Raw genomic sequence first — 25,465 nt, 5'->3', positions numbered from 1 at the left:
TTGACACCGACATATTCTAGATCAGATGTACACGATTCAGTCATGCTTGTAGGAAAGATCTCTGGACCGGAATAGCTTCTTTCTGGGAGCCTGGCTCAAACCGCATGTTGTTCCAGTATTAGCATGGCCGTCGTCTGATGCCTCTTTTCGAGGGGCCTGTGCGCAAGCCAAATAGTGTTCCAGTCTCTCCACCTCCCCATGACTCTTTTCGGGGTTAGTGTACAGAGCAAATGTAGTGGGTCCTACTCTAGCTGTCTCACATTCTTCAACATCAGATGATCCTGATTGTTGTCCAAATGTGTGGATAGACATGGCTGAAAAACGATTCCTCTTGTTTTCTTTCACCAAAGAATTAAAAAGAAAATCCACAGCTGGTTTTGTTGAAGGGTGAGAAAAAACGAGCTAGTTAAAAACTACGGGTAAAAGTGGGCAGCCAGCATGAAACCAAGACTTTTAAATCCTACAAGCCCGCCCTGCATGGCGATTTAACACCCACAACAATAGCCCTCACATTTACAAGCTAACCATTGGTCTATCAGGCGTTTTTAACACCTTTACAAATGTAAATACATCATACGTCAGGAGAGTAACCCCACCCTACACGGTATGGCAGCGGCGATCATCGCACTGCGAGATGCGCTCCCAGATTACGACGCTAGAGGCACAGCTGCGTGATGGGCGCAGCGTCTTTGATTTCTCACTGGTTGGCTTATTTGAATTGAAACGCTATTACTGGTATAGAGTGTTGGAGCATGGGAAAAGGGGTGTGTTGGGAAAAGGGAGTGAACACCGGGCCAGAGCGAAGCAGGCCACGAGGTTCAGACACCGAGCCTAGCTATGTGCATCTCAACCCTTTTGGGCTAAGTCATTTCTCCCAACCTTACACAGCGATGCGTAATGCGGTTTCCGCATTATATGAGCGTGTCATGATTTACATGCTCTGTGGATGCTTTTACAAGGTCACTGACACTTCGTGACACATTCAGACTTGCTGCTTGGGAGAATGCAGGGTCCATATGAATCTGTCGTAATTGTCAGCGTCGAGGTCCCGAGTGTATGGCACACATTCTCCCTGACATCAGCTGCATTTCCTTGGATAGCGTTGCGATATTCAGCAAAGGTAAAGGGTGCGTTGGCTGATTTGACGTTTGGCCACCGTCACGGGTGCCGCTAGGGATCCTTTCCACCAGGTCATTACGGTGTATGCGCGCTTCCAGCAGGATGATCAAGACAGGGCGGGCTTTATCGTTGTATGGCGCCGAGGCGATTGCATCTGCTATCTGGGTTCTATGAGTCAGACGATCCATAACGGCTCGAGCAATGGAGCCTTCGACCAAACACTTGTATGTCGGCGCAGGAAATACTTGAGTCCCACAAAATCCTCAGTGCGAGATCGTCCAAGATGGCAAGTATCTCTCCGGACACCTCGGGTTGCGCGGACGAGCCACAGGAAGGCGTTGTGGTTGTCGTTGTCCTCCCAGGTTTCCATAAGCGTCTTACAAACACCGTTGCCCTTCTTCCTTGCAGTGCGATCAAGGCCCTAGCCCTGTCCGAGTGCCTCTCATAGCCTGGATGTACTCCAACTCTTCACCTGATATCATCTCGTGGTGCAACAGAACGCCAGCACGTAGTTCACTCTGGCGATGTTACTGGCCTCTATGTAGCTGAGTCTTTTTGGGTTAAAAGACTTTCCATGGTAAGATACTCTGTGTGAGGCCACATTCAAAGATCGTTAGACGGTGGATACTTTTTTTTTTTTTTTTTTTTTTTTTTTTTTTTTTTTTTTTTTTTTTTTTTTTTTTCTCTCTCTCTCTCTCTCTCTCTCTCCACATTCTGCTCCAAATAGTGTAAAGATACTTGATTTAATTCTTACTCAGTCCCTCATTTCAAAGCGCATCTGTGGCATGTTCTGTCGCTGTCTGCTTCAGTCTTTATACTATTGTAAGGGGGTGTGGTTAGGAGAAAATTCTGGAACGGGCGTAGTTTGGAAACTTCTGGAAAAAAGGTGTGGTATGGGCGTTCTGGGCGTGGTAAAAAAAAAAAAAAAAAACACTGTTGTTTTCTTTGAATTCAGTTTTATGAGGGTCCGTAAATACTTAAGGAAGTACTGATCTTTTTTAAATTGACATCTTTCACCACATTAAACACATTTTTTTTTTTTTTGTCAAATGTGCTAGTTACATTAAAATTATACAAAATAAGTTTTGTATTCACAAATTCATGTTGAACATACCATATCTTGCCTGTAAGACTTACATTTTGGCGACATTGTTTTAATTCTGAATTACAACGCAACGTCTCTAAAACATAAATGCATCCGGTGAAGTCATATAACTTCAAGTTAGAACTATTTACTTTTAGCGCTGGCGTTTTACAAAGAAACATATTTGGTTCAGGTTGCATTTTGTATAAATACAAAAGCATACTTTTTGTTTTTAATTTTTGTTTTGCATCTTTCACCACATTAAACACAAACAATCTTTTAAGTCAATGTGGTTACATTTAAATGATACAAATGTATTCACAAATTAAAATTCATATGCATATGTGTGCGAACATTAGTGGCTCACATGCAGCGGCAACATGACAACATGTACTGACAACATGAACTGTGTCTGTTTGTGTGCGTGTTTTAATGTGTATAATGGCACACAAGCACAGGAAAGTTGTAGGAGTGTGTGTATGGATGAATATTATACTTTTTTTTTTTTATGGCGGTCATTTTGACCGTAAACAAAAATAAGTGTGACTAAGTTGAATAAATCACTCAAAATTCAAAGAAGTAGTCACAATGAATGTTATGTGTTCAAATGCCATTTGTGGTTTTGTGTGATCTGTTGAAAATGTTTTTTTTTTTACTACTTCTCACTGGTTCGCTTATTTGAATTGAAACGCAATTTCTGGTAGAGTGTTGCTGTGGGCATGGGAAAAAGAGGCGTGGGAAAAGGGGGTATGTTGGGAAAAGGGAGTGAACACCGGGCCAGGAGCGAAGAAGGCACAGCCAGATGAGTACGGAACAGGCGGAGGGGCCAGGACAGCCAGACATATGGACTAGAGCTAAGCATGCACAGACATACGATCAACATGTACTGACAACATGAACTGTGGCTGTTTGTGTGTGTGTGTGTGTGGCGTGTGTGTGTGTGTGTGTGTGTGTGTGTGTGTGTGTGAGTGTGTGTGTGAGTGTGTGTGTGTGTGCGTGAGTGTGCGTGAGTGTGTGGTAGAAATGCATTGACCTTTGGGCTTAGGCCCATTCACGCTTATTACAATCACTTACTTGGCCTGTTGTAAGAGGAGCCTTACACATTCCTATTTTACAACCCTGCCTTACACACGTTCTGCTCTCTGCTCCAAAGAGTGTAAAGATACTTGATTTAATTCTTGGTCATTGGCTCATTTCAAAGCGCATCAGTGTTACTCAAACTTACATTCATGCTGTGTGTAGAATGAAAAACCTATCTTTCTCTGTTTCAAGCGGGGAAGAAACCCTTTTGTGCTCAAAATTGACGCTACACCCCTCTTCTCTCACTGGATCATTTCAAACACATCCGGATATTTCATCTCTAACGCGCTCATTGGATCATTTAAATGAAGACATTTTTCTACTCTTCCTGTGGCGCCCTCATTGCAGCACTTAACACCGTCATTTCGGGACGGCCTTCCTTCTAGAAGCTTCCAGAACAGACCAGTCACACACACCTGGAAGGCATCAATCACTTTCTGACAGATCGTGACCTCTTGACCCCCCAGGTCAAAAGGTCATCCATCAAAATCCCACATACCAAAGTGACAGAAACCTCCTCCTTATATCTCTAGCAGCAGAATAATTACTAATAGTTTAATAACCTTTAAAGGCAAAAACACTATATGGAGCAGCTGTGAATCAAATAAACGTATTATAAATAATATTATGTCATGTTTTTACTCTTACACTGAATGTTTGCTGCTTCAATCCAGATGAGTATTGAAAAGTGTTCAGTCTGAACAGTCCGACCAGTATTAATTAGTTATGTTATTAATTTGTTAACAATATTTTTCAGGCTTTTTATATATATATATATATATATATATATATATATATATATATATATATATATATATATATATATATTGCACCTCTCTCATTCAATGTGTTTCTTTATTTTCATGACTATTTACATTGTAGATTCTCACTGAAGGCACCAACACTATGAATGAACACATATGGAATTATGTACTTAACAAAAAGTGTGAAATAACTGAAAACATATCTTATATTTTAGATTCTTCAAAGTAGCCACCCTTTGCTTTTTGATAACTCTGCAAACCCTTGGTGTTCTCTCAATGAGCTTCATGGGGTAGTCACCTGAAATGGTTTTACCTTCACAGGTGTGCTTTGTCAGGGTTAATTAGTGGAATGTTTTCCCTTATTAAAAAAAAGCATAGGGTGGCTACTTGAAGAATCTAAAATATAAGACATGTTATTCTCTTATTGACAATCCACTTATTTACATAATTCCTATCGTCACAATTTTGACCGGTGAAAATCATAATGTATAGTCATGAAAATATAAAGAAATCACTTGAATGAATGTTCCAAACTTTTGGCCTGTACTATGCATACTAGACTTTTTTGACATACTATACTATGACTTTTTTATAAATGTTTTCGACATACTATACATTTACTTTTTTATGAATTTTTTTGACATACTATACTGTCATTTTTTATAACTTTTTTGACATTCTATACTATGACTGTTATTATTTGTCATTACAAATAAACTATATGACTTTTTATGAATTTTTTCGACATTCTACACTATGACTCTTTTATGAAATTTTTTAGTCATAAAAAATGTATTTCAGTGATAATCTACAATGTAAATAGTCATGAAAATAAAGAAACACATTGAATGAGATGTGTCCACACTTTTGCCTGTATATGTTACTATGCCTTTTCCATTTTTTTTTTTATATTTTTTTTTTTTACATACTATACTATGACTTTTTTTATAAATTTTTTTCGACATACTAACATTCTATTTTATGTATTTTACATTCTTCACATACCATTTACTTTTTTTGAATTTTACTTACTATACTATACTTTTTTTAATTACATTTTAACCATATTTCATCTTTTTTTGTTTTTCATACCATACTATACTATGACTTTAATTTCGACATACTACACTATGACTTTTTATAACTTTTTTGACATACTATACATATACTTTTTTTAAATTTTTCGACATACTATACTATGACTTTTTTATAACTTTTTGACATACTATACATTTACTTTTTTATCACTTTCTTCGGCATACTATACTATAGTGATGGCCAAATGAAGCACCGTAGAACCATTTTCTTTATTTTCTGAGCCCACTACGATGGCGGTCTTGGGTTTAAGAGAAACGCCATTCAGTGTATTCTCAAACATTTGTTGAACAGGAGGCCATCTAGTGGGCTCGGAAAATAAAGACAATGCTTCCGCGCGCTTCATTAGCACCACTACTATGACTTCTTTATCACTTCTTTCAAAAAATATTTCTATGACTTTTTTATGAATTTTTTCGACATACTATACTATGACTTTTTTATGAATTTTTTCGACATACTATACATTTACATTTTATCACTTTTTTCAACATACTATACTATGACTTTTTTGACTACTATAAACTATGACTTTTTATTCATACTATACTATGACTTTTTATCACTTTTTTTGACATACTATGACTTTTTTATGAATTTTTGTGACATACTATACTATGACTTTTTTATGAATTTTTTCGACATACTATACTCTGACTTTTTATCACTTTTTTTGACATACTATGACTTTTTTATGAATTTTTTTGACATACTATACTATGACTTTTTTATCACTTTTTTCGACATACTATACATTTACTTTTTTATGATTTTTTTCGACATCCTATACTATGACTTTTTTTTATGAATTTTTTCCGACATTCTATACTATGACTTTTATGATTTTTTTGAAATACTATACTATGACTTTTTTATGATTTTTTCGACATTCTATACTATGACTTTTTATGATTTTTTTCAAATACTATACTATGACTTTTTATGATTTTTTGACATTCTATACTATGACTTTTTTGATTTTTTCGACATACTATATAATGACTTTTTTATAACTTTTTTGACATACTATACTATGATTTTTATGGAAATTTTCGACATACTATACTATTACACATTTTGAAAAACACCCATCCATACTGTTCTGAGTGAGATACGGTTTCTGAATGTTTCCTGCCATCAGTCTCCGGGTGAGCTGGTCAACATCTGCCGGCTTTTACGGCACTTAAGCTGAAATGAGCTGGCTAACTGTAGCATGCTAGCTCGTTCTGAATAGCAAGCACAACACACTGCACAACACACTAGTTCACCATAATCTCCAAAAGAACTACTTCCATGTCCCTGTTCTGCAGATATTCCACACTAAGTGTGAAGTGTGCCCTCGTTTAGAAGAGTCGCCTCGGCGTCCGCGCCTTGTACTGATTGAATTTAGAGAAACAGCTAGCTAGCTCATGTAGTCCTTACCTAGGTACTGTCAGGGCACGCCCTCATACTCTGCTTCTGACTGGCTAGTAGTCCTTACCTAACTACTGTCAGGGCCCACCCTCATACTCTTCTTCTGACTGGCTAGTAGTCCTTACCTAGGTACTGTCAGGTCACACCCTCATACTCTGCTTCTGACTGGCTAGTAGTCCTTACCTAGCTACTGTCAGGACACGCCCTCATACTCTGCTTCTGACTGGCTAGTAGTCCTTACCTAGCTACTGAGCATGTGCGACTCCCAACAAAGATGTTACAGCAGTTGCGAGGTCTCACTCTGTAGCTAAAACAGAGAGCTCAACACACACACAGAACTCCTGTAGTGTGAGCCATGCTTAAGCGCTCAGCGTGAAGCGCCCGGCGCAGGCGTGTTTATGGAGGTTCATTATTTCATAGGTGTGTTTTGGCCATAACATGCAATAAACCAATCAGAGGGTCATCTCCCATTCCCTTTAAAAGCCAGGCGGGTTTGGACCTTGGAGCATTGCTATCATGACGGAGGATTTGCACCGTAAATTAACAACTGTGTCGGTCTTAAACTAGCAAAGACACTTCGCCGGGCTGCGCTTTGCGCCGGGTGTACGATAGGGCCCTGTATGTTTATTATAAAAGGTTTCTATCAGCCTGAAAACATGTTGGTAACTAAAAGCTGCAGACAAAGAGAGCTGAGGAGCTGTAACCTCCACTACACCCCTGGTTAGCAGGATGAAGGAGCCCTCTTGTGTCCTGCCGCCAGTGTTGCCACAGTTACTTTAAAAGTAACATAGTTACTTTACAGATTACTTGATTTTAAAAGCGAACGTTCGATTTACAAGTTACTTTATTAGTTACATTCAGCAACTGCCGACAACCCCCCCACAGCCTCAACATAAAGATGACAACCGGTTTACTGTGAGGCAGCTCGGCGCCGCCAGCAGTAGGGATCTGGTTTATTATGGCACGAAAGAGAGCCAGTCAACCTGTTGTTGTTTTGGTGTTGTCTTATTTTGGTAGTCCGTTTTCTGTGTTGTATTTTGTACAAGTTTCCTGTTTTATTTTGAAGTCTCTGGTTTTCTGTCTTGTCTATTTGACTTCCTGTCTTGTGTTTTCCCACTTTGTTTGATTACTCTGCCCAGCCCTAATGTGCTTCACCTGTTTCCCAGCCCCTGTCTCACCTGTCTTGTGTTATCTCATTACTAGGGATGAGCGAGTACAGCATTATCTGTATCTGTATCTGTTCACCATATGAATGATCTGTATCTGTACTCGGACTGGGCGGGGCCTAACCCGGAAGTGGGCGGTATTTAACCCGGAAGTGGGTCGGGTTGTCTTGAAATGGGCGGGGCTTTGACCAGTATGTTATTTTAAGCATGCAATTGATATGGGTTGATCAGAAATTGTTATATTTATTGCTGATTAGAAAACAATTTACATGACAGCATCAGCATTGAGCTTCAGATCAATGGTTTTGATCACGATAACAAACGAACTATATACAGTTCTGCAACAATGAATACAACACATGCGTTTGCAATTATGAAGTAAAATGTAATGAACAAGAGTTTTCATACTCAACATACAACTTTTAATTTTTTTATGATCAGTGTGATTATTTATGTTTTTCGGTTCATTTTTCTATTTTTTTATTTCCACACCAGGTATGTGTGTGTGTGTGAGAGAGAGAGAGAGATAAAGAGAAGAGAAAGAGGGGGGGGGAGAAAGAGTGTTTGTGTGTGTTTCCTGTGTGTACAACCAACCTTAATACTGCCGTCTTTAGCTGACACAAACTCTAAATAGTGACTGGATTTCCATCTCTCTCCTCCCTCCATTGTTGTTTACGTTGGTGTCGAAGCGTGGTACATGTCAACTGTCCTCATGCTGAAAACTTTCCAGTGAAGCAGGCCCCTGATTGGTCCGGGCCCGTAAGCACCGCTTACCCTGCTTACCGATAGTTACGCGTCTGGGAAGACATGTCCAAACTTCACACAACATCAGTAAAGAGACCTTTAAATATAGATGTAATACATCACACTGTGTCACTTTGTTCACAGGAGTCACACACCTGTAACACTGATGCTGCATTCAGGTCTCATGGGAAACATTGGAGAGAAGAGTTTAAGCTCTCGGGTTGTGAATAGTATTTTAGGAATGTGAGATTTGAGGCTGAACCTTAAAACTTCTCTGACTTCTTGAATTGTGATGAAACAATGTTGTGTTGTTGTCAGCAGGTTCATCACACATACTGAATCTGATTTACATTTAAACTGTGTGTGTGTGTGTGTGTGTGTGTGTGACAGAGAGTGTGTGTGTGGGTGTTTGAGAGAGAGAGAGAGAGAGTGTGTGTGTGTGTGTGTCCATGTGTGTGTGTCCATGTGTGTGTGTGTGTGTGTGTGTGTGTGTGTGTGTGTGTGTGTTTGAGAGAGTGTGTGTTGTTTGAGAGAGTGTGTGTTTGTGTGTGTGTGTGTGTGTGTGTGTTTGGAGAGAGAGAGTGTGTGTGTGTGTGTGTTTGTGTGTGTGTGTAGGAGAGTGTGTGTGTGAGCAGTGTGTTTGTTTGTGTATGTGTGGGTGTGTGTGGGTGTTTGAGGGAGAGTGTGTGTGTGTGTTATTTTTGTGTGTGTGTGTGTGTGTGTGTCCATGTGTGTGTGTCTGTGTGTGGGTGAGAGAGTGTGTTTGTGTGTTTGTGTGTGTGTGTGTGTGTGTGTGTCTCATTGTGTGTGTGTGTGCGTGTGTGTGTGTGAGAGAGTGTGTTTGTGTGTGTGTTTGTGTTTGTCACTGTGTGTCACTGTGTGTGAGTGTGTGTCCACGTGTGTGTGTACGTGTGTTTCCATGTTTGTGTGTGTTGTAGCGAGCATCAAAAATCTTTCAATAAAAACCACCGTAAAAAAACATTGAAAATGTATCAAAAAGCATCAACAAAAGTCTTGAATGAGTCAAAAAATTAAAAAAGCATCAAAATGCAGAAAAAAGCCTCGAGGAGTGAAGGAACCAGAAAATATTCTCATTTAACAAGCTGCAATTTAGAGAAGTTTTCCTTTTTTTAACTAAATAAATGTCTCAGAATGACAGAATTTAACCCTTAAATGACTTCTGTCTATTTCAGTTTACACAACTCAGCAGAGGCTCCATAAGAACAATAAACCGTTAGTCCAGCATAGAGGGGCTGAGTGAATGTGGTCTGGACTCTGTGGAGGAGAGTCATGGTTTCAGAGACGCTGTAGAAGGACAGAATACCTGCACTGTGATCCAGGTACACTCCTACTCTGGAGGACTCAGGACCTGAGACGGGAGTTTGGACTTTGTTGGACCAAAATGTATATTTGTTGTTGTTACAATCTAACGCCCAAGATTTGTCATTTTGTCCAAATCTACTCTATTTGTAAAGTGTCTTGAGAGAACTCTTGTTATGATGTATTAAAGTTGACAAAGATGAGACTTTATTGATCTGGTGGTGAAATTCACAAGCTACCTGCAAAGTCAAACTAAAGTAATGCAAAGGTAGTGTAAAGCTTTACAATTCAGAGACTGTAATATAACTAATTACTCTGAAATGACAATAACTAGTAATCTATAATGAACTACATCTTGGAAGTAACTTGCCCAACACTCCTAGTTACTATCAATGAAATTATGAATACATTTTATACAACAAGACACTTTGTGATTGTGTTCATTTGTGAAAAGAAAATATATTTATTGATTGCCTCCCTTCCTCTGGAAACTGCCTCCTGATTGCGGCCACAACACAAGCTGGTATCACCTTCCTGATCTCCCTGCCCAGAAACCCATATGTCTATCGGACCACCTGCCTGTAGGCTGTGTATCGGAACTGCCTAGAGAATGATATGGGTGCAATGTTGATATTGATAATCCTGTTAACAGTCAATATGATCAAGAGTGATAGACTTATTTGATGTAACATTTTCAGTTATTCTATTCCATAAAGGTATGTATGCACATCAGAGTTTAAAAATCTGATAATCCCTCAGCATCAATAATGCACATTAGATTAGATTATACTTTATTGTCATTGTGCAGAGTACAAGTACAAAGACAACAAAATGCAGTTTGCGTCCAACCAGAAGTGAAACAAAATCAAATATGTATAAGTGTAAGTAATGAACATGTACAGATATGTGCAATGTAGTAGGAGTAACATAGTAGTAAGAATATAGATATATATGCAGGGTATTAACAGAATATATTATAAGAAAAACTGAATAAATATGGATATTCAGTATGAACCATATAGACAGATATGTGCAGTGTGGCAACAGTACCATTGTAGTGCAGAAACGGTAACGTAAGAATAAGTGTACTGTATGTGCAGGAGGAATAGTATGAAGAGCAGTAGAATATGGCTATATATAAGTAGTTACAGTATGTACATTAATTATTTTTGATAGTGTATTTGTTTAGAAAACTGACGACTATAATAGAAGTGTATAATAATATAACAGTGTTATAAATTAGTCTGGTCTAAACATCCTCTGGTCTGTTGGCTGGGAGAGGGACCATACTCCTGCCTGAAGTTGAGGTATGCTACCTGCAGCGAGAACGGGTTGAGGCAGCAGGCATCAAAGCCGGGATGGAGCGTCAGGCAGGTAATGTCCGTGGCCGGGACTAAACCCTCAACTAGAGCCCAGTAGGCATCCACCTCTCGACAACACATGCTGTCCACCGCCGACGCCATAGCCTCACAATGTCCGCACTAAACACCTAGCCAACAAAACGACTATGTGCTAGTGCTAACCTGCTTCTCTTAATACATCCGTGGCTCTGATGGACTCCACAGCTGTCTGAGCGTTAAAATCTTTGGTTGTAGAATATCACAAGACAAAACGTTGCTGGCTTAAATTAAGACAATCTACATGTATGTTTAATCTAAAACATGGTCGAAAGTATGTTTGCTAAAGCAGATTTTTTGTATAACACCAATGTACTAGCCTAGATGAACCAGAGTTAGCCACCATACTACACAGTAACTCACAAAGTCACTTGCCCTATTCGCCACTGGTTCGCAACTCTACTTCTCTCTTCTGCCCATTGTTCCTCCCCCTGATCTCCCCCCTAATCTCCCCCTGACCTCTATCTCTTCTAGGAGGCTCATAATTATAGGCCTGTGGGCCATCATAGGCATGCTCGCCAACGTTGGAGAGCTCGGTTTCTTCATCCACGTCCATTGTAATTTGAGCATGAACTTGACCAGACTCCCTCGCGTTACGTCACTTCCGGTCAGTGATAGATAGATGCGGAAGTTATTTTATCACAATTTGATCTCAAAATATCGTTTATGGCGGTTATATATTCCTCCAGTTTTGAAAGTATAGTTGTTTATCATTAATATACACTATGCTGTATAGGGGTGTCCAACCTGCACATTGCTCTTTAAACACCCTTATATACACTATTAAGACATCGCTATTTAACAGACATCTTCCTGTCCCGCAGATACATAACGTGGAGAAATACATGAATAACAAACAGCTAATATCTCCAGATCATCTCGGTAAAGATCTTTTTTAACATATCGTCCTTGTTTCAACAATCAAAGGTAAAATAACAGATCTCAACTGAGCACATTGAGAGCTTGGGGGTGCCCTCCTTGGCTGGTTTTCATCAAGACACAGAAATCATCTCATCACTTCTAAAACGTCAATACATGCAAACAAAGACGTCAAAGAAATGTACAAAAACGTTTAGAAAAGCAGATAGATATCGAAGAAAGGGACATGTTTTTATAAAAGCAAAAAAGTAAGAAAAAGCAACAAAAAACGTTAAACAAATGAAACAAGACAACAATCATCTCTCAGCTACAAACATGGAGACTAAATAATTATTATATTATTTAAGAGTTAAAACACAGAATTTAACCTTAAATGACTTCTGACTATTTGTTTACACACAACTCAGCAGAGAGTGTGTGTGTGTGTGTGAGAGAGAGTGTGGTTTGTGTGTGTGTGTTCATTGTGTGTGTGTTTTGTGTGTGTGTGTGAGTTTGTATGTGTGTGTCCGTGTGTGTGTGTCCACCTGTGTGTGTGTTTGTGAGAGTGTGTGTGTGTGTGTGTGTGTGTGTGTGAGAGAGTGTGTTTGTGTCATTTGGTGTGTGTCCAGTGTGTGAACGTGGTGTGTACATGTGTGTCCACGTGTGTGTTTGTCTGGGTGTGTGTATGTGCATGTGTGTGTGTGTGTCCATGCGAGTGTGTCCGTGTGTGTGTAATGCGTGTGTGTCCACGTAGGTGTTTGTGTGTGCTCATTGTGTGTATGTGTGTGTCGTCCTGTGTGTGTGTTTGTGTGTGTGTGTGTCAGTGTGTGTCCGTGTTTGTGTAATGTGTGTGTGTGTGTGTTGTGTGTGTGTGTGTGTCAGTGTGTGTCCGTGTTTTGTGTGTGTGTGTGTGTGTCCGTGTGTGTGTACATGTGTGTCCATGTGTGTGTATGTGCATGTGTGTGTATGTGTGTGTGTGTCCATGTGTGTGTCCGTCTGTGTGTGTGTGTGTCTAAGTGTGTGTCCACGTGTGTGTCCACGTGTGTGTGTGTGAGAGAGTGTGTTTGTGTGTGTGTTTGTGTATCATTGTGTGTTCACGTGTGTGTGTGTGTGTGTGTGAGAGAGTGTGTTTGTGTGTGTGTGTACGGGTGTGTCCCGTGTGTGTGTGTGTGTGTGTGTGTGTGTGTGTGTGTGTGTGTGTGTGTGGTAGTGCGCAAAAAGCTTTCAATAAAAAACACCGTAAATAAACATTGAAAATGTATCAAAAAGCATCAACAAAAGTCTTGAATGAGTCAAAAATTAAAAAGCATCAAAATGCAGAAAAAAGCCTCGAAGGTGTGAAGGAACCAGAAAATATTCTCATTTAACAAGCTGCAATTTAGAGAAGTTTTCCTTTTTTAAATAAATAAATGTGTCAGAATGACAGAATTTAACCCTTAAATGACTTCTGTCTATTTCAGTTTACACAACTCAGCAGAGGATCCATCAGACCAATAAACCATTAGTCCAGCATAGAGGGGCTGAGTGAATGTGGTCTGGACTCTGTGGAGGAGAGTCATGGTTTCAGAGACGCTGTAGAAGGACAGAATACCTGCACTGTGATCCAGGTACACTCCTACTCTGGAGGACTCAGGACCTGAGACGGGAGTTTGGACTTTGTTGGACCAAAATGTATAACTGTTGTTGTTACAATCTAACGCCCAAGATTTGTCATTTCGTCCAAATCCACATTCCTCCGACCCCCCTGCTCTGCTGATATTCTTGTATGCGACTGCTACATAAACTCCTCCTCTCCTCTCCACCTCCCAGTAACAACGTCCAGTCAGACTCTCTCTACTCAGGACCTGAGACCAGCCAGTGAATCTGTCTGGGTGACTAGAATAAGACTGTTCCCACATTAATGCTGCTTTCCTGTTCCCCTCAGATAATAACAGCCGTGTGTTTACTGTGTTTGGATCCAGTGTGATGTCACGTAAATGTTTTAAGAATCCAGCTCTGGTCTTGGGCTCTGGTTGTGGCAGTAAAACGTCCACTTCAGTCCCTGTCAGTGAGACGTTTGTCCACTTCTCTCTCAGGACGTCCTGTAGTTTATCTCTGACTTCTGACACGGCCGCTGTCACGTCCTCAAAGCAGCTCAGAGGACAGATATGGATGCTGGATGCTGATTGGCTGAGTGGTGACAGTGAGGGGTAGTTGTGTAGAAACTGGCTGTGATCCTCTGTGTGTGAGAGCTTCTTCAGCTCAGCGTCTTCCCTCTTCAGCTCAGTGATCTCCTGCTCCAGCTTCTCCTGAAGCTCTTTGACTCGACTCTCTTCCCTTTTCTGCTGGGATCTGACCTGCTGCTCCACATCAGAGCTTCTTTTCTCCAGGAGACGGATCAGCTCGGTGAAGATCTTCTCGCTGTCCTCCACTGCTTTATCGGCGGCGCGATCGATGGCCTCCGCCTGCTGTTGAAGCAGCTTCACATCTTTCTCTCTGTCCTGGATTCTCTGCTGGATGGTCTGACGACTCCCCTCCGAGCTTTTTCTGCCTCTCAGTCCTTTCTGCTGCAGCCGAGATTGTATCGTGGCCTTTATGTTTGTCCATTAAGCAGAGATAACAGATAAGCTGCTGATCATTACGGCAGAAAATCTTCATTACCTCATCATGACGGAGCAGACGTTCTCCTGGAGCTTCTTGGACGGCTCCACCAGCTTGTGTTTCTTGTATGGAGCTGATTCAAAATGAAACTGAAGGTGTTTCTCACAGAAAGAAGCCAGACATTGCAGACAGGACTTGATGGCTTTGAGTTTTCTCCCGTGCAGAAATCACAGGCCACATCTTCAGCTCCAGCATAGCAGTGATCAGCAGGAGCAGCTTGGAGTCCAGTCTTCTTCAGCTCCTCCACTAAAGCTGCTAACATGGTGCTTTTCACCAGTACAGGCCTCGGTGTGAAGCTCGGCCTGCATTGTGGGCAGCTGTACATTTCCTTCTCATCCCCTTCATCCCAGAAGCCTTTAATACAGTTCATGCAGTAGCTGTGTCCACAGGGAATAGTCACCGGATCCTTCAGTAGATCCAGACAAATGGAACAAGAGAAGGTTTCCCGGTCCAGCTGAACTCCTTTCTGCGCCATTTCACCTCTCGCTCAGTGACTACGACTGTCTGACTGTGTGAGTCTCACTTCCTGAGAAATGAAACTAGTCTGAGCTCTGATGTAATAACAGCATGTGATACGCTGTTGTACTTCCCCAGCATGTTGGTTACACCCATCTGCAAACTGTTGCTCTGAAGGGGAGGGAACAAGGAAATATGATCACAGAGTGGAGCTGGCTGTGTTTGAGAGGAAGAGGAGGAAGAGGAGGGAGGGGTTATCAAGTTCTGCTTCATTCCTGGAAGAGGAGTGCTTTGAGAGAGAGACTGGGTGTGTTGCAATGCCCATACTGCCATTAGTATGACAGGGAAAGATATAGTATATCCCAATACATATAATGTCAAATGCAGAATGCCTAAAATGTGTCCTGATGCACCCGGTTGCATTTTGCAGTATACGAGCCAGCGTGCTTTTCTGACCCACAATCCTCTGTGCAGCATATCTGAGCAAGAGGCTCAAAGTTCAAGCTGCGATGTTATCTCAGAGTTTTATGTCCCGAAGAAAAAGTATGGTATAAGGAACGCAGCAACACTTGTTTACAACAGAGCTCATTTCTCATTTAAAAACTCTGCTGACTTCAGCTTTTAGGAGGTAAACTCTTCTTAGAATCAGAGGGTTTGGAGAGCGGCCCTCAGTTTACTAAATGACTGAGTTGTCCTGTAATTAAGTTGATTAAAAGTTTATGTTGTTGACAATGATTCAAACAGAATCAGAGTAAAATTTAATGTGACCTTAACTCCATGTGGTTGAGTGTAACTAAATCCTAGCTCACACAATCCTAGGTAAGAAAAACAGCTCAAACAACGCAGTCAAGTTAAAGTCAGACAGCAGATACAGTAACAGTGAAGCAGAGAAGCCTATTTAAAGGTCCAGGGTGTAACGTTTGTAGTTGTTCATTATCAGAATCCTTATTGCCCTTCACAAACGCGTAAACTTTTTCATGAATATTGACCACCACCATCAATTCCAAGTATTCCTATTGGCCTGGAATTTTTACATGGCTTACATGAACTGGGGTAGAAGCTCCAGAAAGATGCTCTATCTTGAAATTCGTTAGCCGGTTAAGGGACATACTGCTCCACCTTTCACGTTTTGTTGACTCACAGCTGCTGCTAATGCTGCTAATGGGTATCTTCGCTTCTCAGCCCAGGCAAGTTTGAAGAAGGAAACCTGGAGGACCCACGTGATTCAAAATCCAAAATTTCAGGCGCCAACATTCCCAACAACCACGGCTGATAGCGAAACCGCCTTTTGTACACCTTTGTTTTTGGCCGTGAAGGCTACCGTAGCTGCAATCACGCGTACTGTGACCTGCGTTGTGCGAGAGAGGTGATTGCGATATATGATCTCAACGCCAGATGTGAGAAATTCTTACACGATGTATCTTTAAATAAAGTAATCAGCCGAGATTCAAGCAGTCTAGCAGTAAGAAACCTCCACAAACCTCCACGGGTCCAATGCAAACTGTGGCCCTATTTTACCGATCTAAGCGCTCGTTAGGCGCCCTGACGCGTGCGCGCTTTATGGCGTTTCATTAATGAGCTTTGTCATCAGACATGACAAAGCTCAAAAAAAGTGGTGAATCATCAGTAGATAAAAATGTCGCGTTTTACCGTGTGAATATGCATCTGTTGTAGGCACAGGTTCTCTGAATATCTGAACACTGTGAATACAAGGCATACGCTGTTATATGGGTTTTCTATAGTCTCCTGTCGATGGAGACAAATAAAAACATTATCAATAGTGTCAGTCCAGTAAGTCAATTTTTACAAATAGTTACAAGGTGTCCTGAGTCTGTCTCCTCTTCTGTTGGAGACAAAGAAACATGAATGTGAGCTTTTGAGGTAGAATTTCTGAAAAACTTCTGTAGTTTATCAGTCAAGGTGACAGCCACTGGACATGTGTATATGGCTGTGGACAAAAGAAAACTCATGCTCATCTTTAGATTGGTTTAAAAACACAACAACAACTTTTCAACGTAATCTTCATCAGGGTCAAAAGGTGACAAAAGGAATGCATGTAATATTTGTGATTCCTTAAGCTTAGCTAAAGGTGTCCCAATTTGTTTTATCGTAGTCAGGAGATTAACAGACTGACATGGTACGTGTTCCATTATGATTTGTAAACAAATGCTAGCTTTTCTTGGCTGTAACAGAAATATGTCAGCCAAAAGGTGATTTTTATCAAACCGCACAACTTTAAAGCCAGTGGGCAGAAGAATAAACAGTCCTAAGACCCGTGGTTTGAAAGAATGGCTTCAATTTCAAATAGACATTTTCAAATGTCTGCCTAACAAATTTTCAGGACACTCAGATGAAAGGGGAAAAAACAATGAACATTTTCCTTTATTTATCTAGTTCAGGATCCTAAGAATCTGAACACACACATATCATAAGAATGGTGAACTTTCCTGGGATAACCACTCAATCATTTCTCTAAAAGGAAAAAACTAGTTAACCAGAGAGCTTCTGATTTGAAGAACAAAACTTCACTAAACCCAAACTATTGCTTCTGAATCAACCAAAAATTCAATTTTCTTCCCTTGTATAATTAACACCATGGTAGGCAATTTGTATACACATAAGCTCAATACATTGAATGAATTGAGCTATTTTCCAAAAGTCGTTTCTTTTCAATGTGCAGTATTTTCGTCTAATTTGATCTGCCTGTCGGTTAGGGTTGGGAGCAAAAAGCGTGCAAAAAGCATGTCTTCATTGCAAGCATGTGTGTGTAATGCGGTGTATGTCTGTAAAAACTGTTTTAGGGATCTGGCGAGTCCCAGCATCGGGGAAAATGCAGGGGCCAGGTTCATATTAGCGAGCAGCTTCAATAGCTTTGGCAGCAAAAGTCTTACTGTGACATCAGGAACGTACACAGACATTTTAGGTGACAGGCGCTAAGTAAAAATCCTAATCATTAACACTAAACTGAAAAAGCTGCTATTCTGTTCATTTTACATGAAAACAGCACTGCACCAAAAACCTTTTCTTTGAGGAATAAAAAGCAGATGCATATGGGTTATATTACTGTCATTAGTCAAGGGCGCATTATTTCAATTTGAGAGCATTTCTCACTGATATTACGTTCAGATTTCTTGCTCTCACACTCAAATAGTCACTGCTCGTGCTTGGATTTGCTCTGCTTGGGCTCAAACTTTCTGCTTGGACTCAGATATGTTGTTGTTTGGACAGATTTCCTGCTCTCAGCTTTGAACCTTCTCCTCGCACTCAGGCTGATTCTGCTCCTTCCAAAGTTTCTGCTCTCGGTTTCCCTGCGCGCTTTGATTTTTTTTGTTACTTAACCCCGTCAATGTCAAGCAACACCAATAGAATGCCAGCTGTAGTGTTGACCAATGAAATGATCCCTGCCCCGTTGAGGATGCGTTTGTTTTACTTTAGAACCTCTGTTGAGGGCGGCTGCTCTGTAACCAAGTTTATATACCTCCCGCGCGCTATTTGCTTTATTATAAGTATATGTCAACAATGTGCACAGAATGGTCGACGCTTTTCACCTGCACCCGTCAGGAAGCGGAGAAAGCTTTGAAGAGGGACGTGTGAAGTTATGTCCACAACTACGAGGGTGAGTAACATAACTTAAGCACCTAGCTAGCTAGCTAGCATATGGCGCTAGCATATAGCCTAGCTTGATGTCCATAAACAATAGATGTTCTTTATTGTATAGCTAGATGGAACGACATATGCCGGACAGTATGTGTATATGTGATGACCCTACTTTGTATTTTTTCCTCGTTTGGTTAACCATGTTCCTGGGATTTGGCTAATTTCATGTTAGAGCCAGTAGTAAAACCTAAACTGTAATATAACTGAAAGAACACAAGAAACAGGATTGTTTGTGTCAGTTTTTCATCACTGTTGTGTTGTTCATCGGAATTTAGTCTTCATTCCTTCATATAACATTACTCTGAAAATGATGGATTCATATCAGTCTGTTTAAAAAGTTGTAACACACAGCTTCAGATCAATGGTTTTGATCACGATAACAAAAACTATATACAGTTTTGCAACAATGAATACAACATGTGTGTTGCAATTATGAAGTAAAATGTAATGAACAAGAGTTTTCATACTCAACATACAACTTTCTTTTTAACTTTTAATTTTTTTTATGATCAGTGTGATTATTTATTTTTTTGATTCTTTTTCTATTTTTTTATTTCCACACCAGGTATGTGTGTGTGTGAACAGAGAGAGAGAGAAAGAGAAGGGGAGAGAGGGAAAAAGAGGGGGAAGAGAGAGTGTTTGTGTGTGTGTGTGTGTAGCTTAATTTGTAAAATTATTTATACCACAACTACCTTTATGTTTTCCTATATAAAATACAGCAATAAAGTGTCAGACACTCAGTGCATGAAGTTCAAAAAAATGGTTAGAGCCAGCTGACGGTTTAAAAACACTCCGATGACCGGCAGAGAGAGGGAGAGAGAGTGTGCATGTGTGTGTAGCGAATTAATTTGTAATTAGTTTTATACCACTACTTCCTTTATTTTTTGTGAAATACAGCAAGAAAGTGTCAGACACTGTGCGTGAAGTAAAAGAAAACTGGTTAGAGCCAGCTGACGGTTTAAAAAAGAAAACTCCGATGATAATAATAATGATAATAACAGCAGTGATACGCTGTTGTACTGCCCCAGCATGTTGGTTACACCCATCTGCAAACTGTAGCTCTGAAGGGGAGGGAACAAGGAAATATGATCACAGAGTGGAGCTGGCTGTGTTTGAGAGGAAGAGGAGGGAGGGGTTATCAAGCTTTGTGCATTCCTCCAAGAGGAGCGCTTTGAGAGAGAGACTGGGTGTGTTGCAATGCCCATACTACCATTAGTATGACAGGGAAAAGATATAGTATATCCCAATACATATAATGTCAAATGCAGAATGCCAAAATGTGTCCTGATGCACCCGGTTGCATTTTGCAGTCTGCAAGCCAGCGTGCTTTTCTCCCTTCCCTTCCGTGAACCTTTCCTGTGTTCCTGCTCATCTGCACCTTTAAGCCATGAACCAATTTTATGACTCATCTTAACTTTCTGTTCATCTGGGACATTCCTTGAACCTCTTCCTCAATTGACTGCACACAGCTTCTTTTGCAATGAGCACATACACACAGAGAGGCACATGATATACTTATACTATTACTTGAATAATATGACACCTTTAGGTAAAATATATATCTAAAAATAATAGAAATATCTCTTCATTAAGTTGAATAAAAGTTTATATTGTTGACAATAATTCAACACAGCCCTTGACAGAACTAGAGTAAAATATAAAGTGACCTTAACACTAACTGGTTCTTATCTCTCAAACACCTGAGTGAAACTTAGGCCATGTTTAAAACGAGAATGCTTGCAAGTGAAAACGACAAAATATTTTATCAGATGTGCCTTTCGTTTAGACGGCGATGGCCTTTTGGGACTTAAAATGAAAAAGTCTGCTCCGATCTGCTCACGGTAGTTTAGTGAGAATCAGAATCAACATGTGAGAATGAGATAAACTCACTTTCAGCATCGTGAGTGAAACTAAAAACAGAAATAAGATAAGAATATAAAAGAATCATGCTTGAATGTAATTTTGCCATTACACAACTCTAATATCTTCTGACTTCTTCTTTATTTAATTCCAGTTTAGTTTGTTTCAGATGGATTTCAGTTCGTAGGTACAAGCAGCAGAATAATTACTAATAGTTTAATAACCTTTAAAGGCAAAAACACTATATGGAGCAGCTGTGAATCAAATAAACGTAATATAAATAATATTGTGTCATGTTTTTACTCTTACACTGAATGTTTGCTGCTTCAATCCCAGATGAGTATTGAAAAGTGTTCAGTCTGAACAGTCCGAATTCAGTATTAATTAGTTATGTTATTAATTTGTTAACAATATTTGCAGGCTTTATATATATATATATATATATATATATATATATATATTATATATATATATATATATATATATATATATATAGAACCTTCTCATTCAATGTGTTTCTTTATTTTCATGACTATTTACATTGTAGATTCTCACTGAAGGCACCAACACTATGAATGAACACATATGGAATTATGTACTTAACAAAAAAGTGTGAAATAACTGAAAACATTTCTTATATTTTAGATTCTTCAAAGTAGCCACCCTTTGCTTTTTTTGATAACTCTGCAAACCCTTGGTGTTCTCTCAATGAGCTTCATGAGGTAGTCACCTGAAATGGTTTTTACCTTCACAGGTGTGCTTTGTCAGGGTTAATTAGTGGAATGTTTTCTCTTATTAATAAAAAAAGCAAAGGGTGGCGACTTTGAAGAATCTAAAATATAAGACATGTTTTCAGTTATTTCACACTTTTTTGTTAAGTACATAATTCCATATGTGTTCATTCATAGTTTTGATGCCTTCAGTGATAATCTACAATGTAAATAGTCATGAAAATAAAGAAACACATTGAATGAGATGTGTCCAAACTTTTGGCCTGTACTATGTATACTATGACTTTTTTGACATACTATACTGTGACTTTTTTATAAATTTTTTCGACATACTATACATTTACTTTTTTATGATTTTTTTTGACATACTATACATTTACGTTTTTATGAATATTTTTGACATACTATACTATAACTTTTTTATGAATTTTTTCGACATACTACACTATGACTTTTTTATAACTTTTTTTGACATACTATACATTTACTTTTTTATGAATTTTTCCGACATACTATACTATGACTTGTTTATGAATTTTTTGACATACTACACTATGACTTTTTTATGAATTTTTTCATCATAAAAAAAATTATTTCAGTGATAATCTACAATGTAAATAGTCATGAAAATAAAGAAACACATTGAATGAGATGTGTCCAAACTTTTTGCCTGTACTATGTATACTATGACTTTTTGACATACTATACATTTACTTTTTATGAATATTTTGACATACTATACTATGACTTTTAATGATTTTTTCGACATACTACACTAAGACTTTTTTTATGAATTTTTTCGACATACTACACTATGACTTTTTATGAATTTTTGACATACTACACTATGACTTTTTATAACTTTTTTGACATACTATACATTTACTTTTTTATGAATTTTTTTGACATACTATACACTTACTTTTTTATGAATTTTTTGACATACTATACTATAACTTTTTATGTAACTTTTTTCGACATACTACACTATGACTTTTTTATAACTTTTTTGACATACTATACATTTACTTTTTTTATGAATTTTTCCGACATACTATACTATGACTTGTTTATGAATTTTTTGACATACTACACTATGATTTTTTATGAATTTTTCGTCATAAAAAAAATATTTCAGTGATAATCTACAATTAAATAGTCATGAAAATAAAGAAACACATTGAATGAGATGTGTCCAAACTTTGTTCTGTACTATGTATACTATGACTTTTCGACATACTATACATTTACTTTTTTATGAATATTTTTGACATACTATACTATGACTTTTAATGATTTTTCGTGATACCATTTTTCTTTTATTTTCTACATCCCACTAGATGACGTTCTTGGGTTTTAAGAGAAGAGGCATTGCAATTCAGTGTATTCTCAAACATTTGTTGTTGAACAGAGGCCATCTAGTGGGCTCGGAAAATAAGTTCTCCAGCTTCCTTTATACCATCACTATGACTTCTTTATCACTTCTTTCAAAAATATTTCTACGACTTTTTTATGATTTTTTTTTCAACATACTACTACTCTGACTTTTTAATTGAATTTTTCGACATACTATACATTTACTTTTTATAACTTTTTTCGACATACTATACTATGACTTTTTTTCGACATACTATACTATGACTTTTTCAACATACTATACTATGACTTTTTATCACTTTTTTTGACATCCTATGACTTTTTTATGAATTTTTTCGACATACTATACTATGACTTTTTTATCACTTTTTTCGAAATACTATACTATGACTTTTTTTATGATTTTTTTCGACAATCTATACTATGACTTTTTATGATTTTTTTCGACATACTATACTATGACTTTTTTATGAATTTTTTCGACATTCTATACTATGACTTTTTATGATTTTTTTCGACATACTATACTATGACTTTTTTATAACTTTTTTTGACATACTATACTATGATTTTTTATGAAATCTTTCGACATACTATACTATTACACACTTTGAAAAACAACCATCCATGCTGTTCTGAGTGAGATACGGTTTCTGAATGTTTCCTGCCATCAGTCTCCGGGTGAGCTGGTCAACATCTACACGGCTTTCTACGGCACTAGCTGAAATGAGCTGGCTAACCGTAGCATGCTAGCTCGTTCTGAATGCGAAAAGCACTGCTACAACACCTAGTTCACCATAATCTCCAAAGAACTACTTCCATGTCCCTGTTCTGCGGGTATTCCACACTAAGTGTGAAGTGTGCCCTCGTTTAGAAGAAGTCTCCCGGCTGATCCTGCCTTGTACTGACTGAAGTTAGAGAAACAGCTACAGCTCGCACAGTAGTCCTTACCTAGGTACTGTCAGGGCCGCGCCCTCATACTCTGCTTCTGACTGGCTAGTAGTCCTTACCTAGCTACTGTCAGGGCCCACCCTCATACTCTTCTTCTGACTGGCTAGTAGTCCTTACCTAGGTACTGTCAGGACAACGCCCTCATACTCTGCTTCTGACTGGCTAGTAGTCCTTACCTAGGTACTGTCAGGGCACGCCCTCATACTGTGCTTCTGACTGGCTAGTAGTCCTTACCTAGCTACTGAGCATGTCGCGACTCCCAACAAAGATGTTACAGCAGTTGCGAGGTCTCACTCTGTAGCTAAAACAGAGACTCAACACACACACAGAACTTCTGTAGTGTGAGCCATGTAAAGCTCAACGAAGCGTGGCGCCTGGCGAGGCGTGTTTATGGAGTTTCATTATTTCATAGGTGTGTTTTGGGCATCAACATGCAATAAACCAATCAGAGGTCCTCTCCCATTTCCCTTTAAAAGCCAGGTGGGTTTGGACCTTGAGCATTGCTATCATGACGGAGGATTTGCTCCGTAAAGTGCTTTCTTTAATGTGCCGGTCTTAAACTAGCAAAGACACTTCGTCGGCTTTCGCGCTGCGCGGGGTGCGATAGGGCCCCTGTATGTTTATTATAAAAGGTTTCTATCAGCCTGAAAACATGTTTGTGTAACTAAAGCAGCGAGACAAGAGAGCTGAGGGAGCTGTAACCTCCACCCCACCTGGTTAGCAGGATGAAGGAGCCCTCTTGTGTCCTGCATCCAGTGTTGCCACAGTTACTTGAAGTAACTTGGTTACTTTACAGATTACTTGATTTTAAAAGTAACGAAGTTCGATTACAAAGTTACTTTGTTAATTAACATGTCAGCAACTGCAAACAACCCCACAGCCTCAACATAAAGATGACAACCTGGTTTACTGTGAGGGCGGCTTCGGCGCCACCAGCAGTAGGGATCCTGGTTTTATTATGGCGCAAAGAGAGCCAGTCAACCTGTTGTTGTTTTGGTGTTGTCTTATTTTGGTAGTCCGTTTTTCTGTGTTGTATTTTGTACAAGTTTCCTGTTTTATTTTGAAGTCTCTGGTTTTCTGTCTTGTCTTGTCTATTTTACTTCCTGTCTTGTGTTTTTCCTCTTTGTTTGATTACTCTGCCCAGCCCTAATGTTGCTTCACCTGTTTTCCCCAGCCCCTGTCTCACCTGTCTTGTGTTATCTCATTACTAGGGATGAGGTACAGCATTATCTGTATCTGTATCTGTTCACCATATGAATGATCTGTATCTGTACTCGGACTGGGCGGGGCCTACCCGGAAGTGGGGGTATTTAACCTTGGAAGTGGTCGGGTTGTCTTGAAATGGGCGGGGGCTTTGACCAGTATGTTATTTTAAGCATGCAATTGATATGGGTTGATCAGAAAGTATGTTATATTTTATTGCTGATTAAGAAAACAATTTACATGACAGCCATCAGCATTGAGCTTCAGATCAATTGGTTTTGATCCACAATAAGCGAACTATATACATTTTGCAACAATGAATACAACACATGCGTTTGCAATTATAAAGTAAAATGTAATGAACAAGAGTTTTCTATACTCAACATACAACTTTTAATTTTTTTTTATGATGTGTGATTATTTATGTTTTTTGGTTCATTTTTCTATTTTTTATTTCCACACCAGTATGTGTGGTGTTGTGAGAGAGGGGGGGGGAACGAGAGAGAGAGAGAGGAGGGGAGAAAGAGAGTGTTTGTGTTTTCCTGTGTAC

At 39.1% G+C, this 25,465-nt stretch overlaps 1 long non-coding RNA gene and 1 pseudogene across 1 annotated transcript in view; both read right to left on the bottom strand.

The window, feature by feature from the left end:
• Window positions 1-25,465, bottom strand: part of LOC120571440 — a 158,540-nt gene that overhangs the window by 88,833 nt on the left and 44,242 nt on the right. The gene's annotated exons all lie outside the window — the stretch shown is intronic.
• Window positions 13,417-15,234, bottom strand: LOC120571437 (annotated as a pseudogene).

This window comes from Perca fluviatilis, chromosome 13 (genome assembly GCF_010015445.1).
Source record: "Perca fluviatilis chromosome 13, GENO_Pfluv_1.0, whole genome shotgun sequence".
NCBI classification, from domain to species: Eukaryota; Metazoa; Chordata; class Actinopteri; order Perciformes; family Percidae; genus Perca; species Perca fluviatilis.
The sequence above is the reverse complement of the archived record's forward strand: the minus strand, read 5'-3'. Positions and strand labels throughout refer to the sequence as shown.